Genomic DNA, 5619 nt, shown 5'->3' with positions numbered 1-5619 from the left:
GGGGCTAACCCCGCTGCGCCCCGCTCACGCACAGCCCCACCGCGTTTGTACGCTGCCTTCTCTCACCGTTCACCTCTGAAATGCCTTCCCTGGAAGGAAGCCCAATTCCTGTAAGATTTATCAGTGTACGTAAAAGAAGCTGGCCGTAATGCAGTCCCCCTCTTCCAATGAGAAAATTCTCAAAGACGTCTGAGTCCTAGCACTTAAGAGTGAGTTTTGATGCCAAGGATGGAACTGCAATACTTGCATCGATAATAATTCCAGCTAAAATGGTTCATTCAGGCCAAAGCAGTTGCCTCTTTCTCTAAATTTTAATCACCGTTAACTGAGAAAGGCAATCAGAAGGCTATGCTGCTGTGAGACCTGGGATTAAGTTCGTTTATATAGCAATAGTGTCTGAAGGCACCTATTTACCTGCTTAACTGGGACATGACGTTTGGAGGCAGAACATCGCCACCTGTCCCACCATGAGAGTGAGTAACAGCAGTCTGTGGTATGCAAGGTAAGAGCTTTGGAGTCAGTCAGGGGCTTGATGTGGTGCAGTTAGAGGCAAACCAGTTGTAAAGTGGTGTTCCCGCTACATGGGGATTTCCTGGGGTTTAGGGCTTCTTTAAAAGATGGCCTCCCGTTTCATAACATGCTGCCTCATTTGCCATCGGCAAAACTTGGAGTTTTTCCTCACAAAAGAGAGGGAGTGCAGTCAGCCACACTCCAGGGATGTTCTCCCCTTGGCAATGGTCCAACACAACCTTTAGTTGCCAGGAAGCCCATGAATTGCTGGAGCGTGGAAGAATATTCTGGGGAAGTACCCCTCTGCACTTGCCCTGCTCTTACATCTTTTTTTGGCCACTGTCAGGGATGGGAAGTGGGCAAGAGAGACCTTTCATTTGACCCGTACAGCCACTCTTATGCTCTTACATCTTCAGCAGTGAGATTTTATGGACTGCTCAGGCAAGCTGCTGACTTTGCAAGTTCCTTGTCTCCCAAGGGATGAGGATACCTTTCGTCAGCACCCACAGAGTCATGCATGCAACATGGCCACATCTGCATGGGGGAACCACGTGACGGGGCATCACCTTCCTCCAGAGTCCTGTGCTACGGTGTGAGGCTCCTGCTGAGTCTTTTCCAATGGGCTTCCTTGGCATGCAGGACCTGATGGTAACACACTTTCTCTTGATATCAGGGGACCACCTGTGTGAGGCACCAGCCGTCTCTGACCCATAGGAGGCATGGCAGCAGAGAGAGGCCATGGTGGTGCTACCTGTACCACACATGCAGCATCAAAGGATCACGAGGTGGAAGTCGAATGGGTGGGTCTTCTGCTTTCAGTGTTAGAAAGCAGGTCAGCAATGAGCACAGGCAGAACTGGTGTAGCTGGGACATCTGCCACCACGTGCCAAGGATCTCACTCCTTTGGTCTCTTCGTGAAATCATTCTCTTCTGGAAGAAGGTTGATATCTTACAGCCACCCCTTTCATTTTCCACTAAAAATGAGGCAGTCAGATCACCTCCTGGATTTTATTTGTGTGCTTGCAATTGCAAACATTGGGTTTTACTTTTCCAAACATACAAAAAAGGCAGTGATTCAGAGGTAAAAGACTGATTTATTTCCTGACTTCAGTCACCTGACCTGGGCTGGGCATATGGAGATGAATATACTTATGTTATGAAGCGCACTAGTACCTGCTGACTTAATTACAATGAGCTAGAGATTCCTGTAAACTTTAGCTACGTACAGTTCATGGATGTGTACCAAGGATCAATCATTAACTCATTCAGATAAAAATCTTCTTCCAGAACACTGGTGCGCATTTAAATCTTCCCCTGGATTCAGACTAATTCTAGTACTGAGTAATCTTTAGTTTACCGATTTAAACAAGGAGAGAGCAAGAGAGGCAGAGAACCTCCCATTAGTAATTCTCAGAGCACTTCATCAAGGAGGAAGTATCAGCCTCTCTTGACGGGGAAGGAAAATGAGGTATTATGGGAAGAAGTCATTTGTTCAAAGTTGTCCAAGATGTCAATTGTGCTGCTTTTGGCTGGGATAGAGTTAATTTTCTTCACAGTAGCTAGTATGGGACTATGTTTTGGACTTGTGCTGAAAACAGTATGGATAATACAGGGATGTTTTATTTACTGCTGAGCAGTGCTGACACAGAGTCAAGGCCTTTTCTGCTTCCCACACCACCCCACCAGCAAGTAGGCTGGGGGTGCACAAGAAGCTGGGAGGGGACACGGCCGGGCCAGCTGACCCCAACTGACCAAAGGGATATTCCACACCATATGACGTCATGCTCAGCATATAGAGCTGGGGGAAGAAGAAGGAAGGGGGAGACGTTCAGAGTGATGGCATTTGTCTTCCCAAGTAACCGTTACGTGTGATGAAGCCCTGCTTTCCTAGAGATGGCTGAACCCCTGCCTGCCGATGGGAAGTAGTGAATGAATTCCTTGTTTTGCTCTGCTTGTGTGTGCACGGCTTTTGCTTTACCTATTAAACCATTTTTATCTCAATCCATGAGTTTTCTCACTTTTACCTTTCTGATTTTCTCCCCATCCCACTGGGGCGGGGAGTGAGCAAGTGGCTGTGCGGTGCTTAGTTGCCAGCTGGGGTTAAACCACGACACAATACAGTAGTAAAATACAAAATGTTAGCTTATGGAAATGAAAGTAAGATTGAAAATAGAAGACCTTTCTCTGTTTCTCTTATAGGTGATAACTGAGATTAACCAAATATTAGACGATTGCTTAACTGCCAATCTTTAGCCAGGCATAATTATCACTTATTACTGAACTTTGTACTTGCCTCTTTAAACATAGAGCTCTGCTCCTGGAAGGAAAACAGCTAAGGAAGCAAGGGCAAATGCACACACCACAAAAATCCCAACCAAATGGTAGGAACTACGTTAATTTTGTTTTCTGCGATGTTATCATTGAGTGATAACTTATTACAATGTCACTCTGGAAAATAAAGGTCACCTCAGAAAAGAGAATTGTGACAACTCTGTGGCATCAGGAGATCAGTCACGAAAGCTAATTTTCTTGAGAAAATCCTCCTGAAGCACACTGATGTATTTAAAGCAGTGAGGTGACAGCCTGTGATAGAAGTTCACACAGTCAGTAAATTCATGGTAACTGTAGAGCATTTGTACACTGCAGTGTGGTACGGGCTTCTCAGAGTAGCTAATTGTCTCTTTTCTTTTCAGTTAGTTACAGCACAGACCTGGAGCAGCTGGTTCAAGCTGGCTCTGAACTGCTGTACACCAGCAACGGGTCCGTTCTGCCTGCTTTAACAGGGTAACAACCGGCCGCCCCTTCTGGCATGCCCTTCCTCCTTTTCCATACACTGCTCTCACTCTCTCGTTCTCCATCTCCAGGGAGAGACAGAGAGTCTTTTGGCAATGTCAGCAAGAGGAAAAACATTTTTCTAAGTTTAAAAAGTCAATCTGTGATAGATTGGAAAACATCACCCTAAATGATTAAAAATTTAGTGTAATAACTGGAGAAGGGATCTGAAAACAGAAAATACTATATAAGCTTAAACATAGACAGTGCTGCCAATTCTGCTTAAAACATATGAAGGTCAGAAAATGACACTACTTGAATAAAAGCCTTGCAGTGTACCTCCCGCCCTAGGCAAAGTGCAGGAAGAGTTACGTACCTCTCTGTTGTATGGTAACTGAGGTAACCAGTAAGCCACAGCTAACCCATTCCAGTGTGGGCACTAGCTGGGCCATCTGGCTCCAAAGCTTTCTGTGGGGGTGGTGAGAAATGAAATGGTGGAGACTTGATTTAATTATACCTATTTGCTTGCGGGAGGAACAATAGGAACGCCGTGGAAGCACACAGAGGTGTAGAAGGAAGGCAAGGACAGCTGGCAAGGTTTAGCCTCAAGAAAAAGTTGGAAGAGCACTTCTGGCACGTGAAAGGCTTGCAAGCACTCATCTCGTGCTGCTGGAGCCCCAAAGCATTCAGGGAAACAGGACTTTATAGGCAATCTTTGTTTAGTTTGTGAGAAAACAAATGCTTCACTTTGTATGTAAACCATTGTTCCTCCAGTAAACCTCTTTGTATTAACCTTTTCTTCTCCTCATGGAAACAGCCTTCAGAAGACTTGATTTTGACTAACTCCTTGAGTGAGACTGTTTCCGTTGTTGCCTCTGGTCAAGTTTCTTTATTTCTGCTGGAGTTTAACTTTATTTTCTTCTCAGTTACACAATAAATCTGTTCATGGATTCAGTTTATGGCCTCTAGCATTGGTTTCTCTGAGTACTACCTTGTGCTGTACCCCACAGTAAATCTGTGTAGCAGTAACATGTTTTTAGAGCATTAATCTACAGGACCCTGAGAAAGAAAATGCATGAACTCAGCACCTAACAAAAATACATGTATAATGTTTCTAAACATTACAAACATTTGTTTATTTAGAGTAGCTTATTTAGAGCTGACTTGGACAGTACCTTCTCTGAGGTCTGACAGAAAAATGCCATTCTCTGTTCAACATGAAACTCCAAATAAAAACTAAAATTAAAATGCAGCTTATAATATAGAAAATCCATACTTAAATACATAGCTAACCAAGCCAAGTCCTGCCTAAGTTAGGGCACAGCTGATCATACATTTTGAATCTTCTGTGAACTGCATGTCGTATAACCCACAAACCAGTTCTGCCAGCAGGGAAGTATAATGAAGAACAAGAACCGATATAGCAAAAGATAGAGTAGGATACTACTTAGAGAAGAATCTCACTCATCTCAGGCCCCTCATGCACATTCCAGATGAAAAGTCTCTTGCGATGGCAGCAGCAGCTACAATGCACAAAGCAACTGCAGTGTGTGCAACAGAGACACACAGAGTAAGCAAGCAAATGCGAGGCGGATACTTAACCTTGGCTAAATCAGCAGGCAAACACAGGATCCAGCATTCAAAGACATAATGTGACTTTCAGCCTGAGGCTGCAGACTCTGGCTTCTTAGCCTGGGGAGTGGCTTACAAGGATGAGAGGGACTCAAGCCTGATCCTTGTTCCCTGTGCAGCAAGCACCCGGTGTGTGCGTGTCAGAACAGGGTGGGGACCCTGAATGTATAGCATTATGCTGGCTTACACGAAAAAATGCACCCAGCTCTTTTGTTACTTACTCCCCAGCGAAAAGTCTAGAACACACCATATCTTAAGAACGGCTTTACTTCCCCGTGAGAAGGAGCTGCAGGGTCAACAGCGTGAGTTAGGAGTCAAACATCAGAAGTAACCCATGACAAGCACTCCAAGGGTGGGTAGACAAATCCTAGGTATTAACTGCTGGAACAAAAAAGGATGGGCAGGTAGCCCTCAGAAGAAAATACATGACAGTTGCTTTTCACCCGGACAATGTTTCTAGTGCAGTTCTCTGTTCTGTCTTGCTTGACTGTATAAGAGGGAACATTGTTGTCTTTAATCTGTTTCCCCCGTTGTCATTTTGGGCCCTATCAAAGGTAGTTATGGGGACTACCCAGCAGCAGGTTTTGTCTACTTCCAGCCACTGTAATAAAGAATCCTATTTATACCCCCTAGAGCCAGGGCTTCTTTCTCTACCACACAGATGAACGCTAACATGTAGCTCTGCAAGAACAGCACTATGATAAT

The sequence above is a fragment of the Pygoscelis adeliae genome, unplaced genomic scaffold (genome assembly GCF_000699105.1).
Source record: "Pygoscelis adeliae isolate BGI_AS28 unplaced genomic scaffold, ASM69910v1 Scaffold38, whole genome shotgun sequence".
Classification (NCBI taxonomy): domain Eukaryota; kingdom Metazoa; phylum Chordata; class Aves; order Sphenisciformes; family Spheniscidae; genus Pygoscelis; species Pygoscelis adeliae.
The sequence above is the reverse complement of the archived record's forward strand: the minus strand, read 5'-3'. Positions refer to the sequence as shown.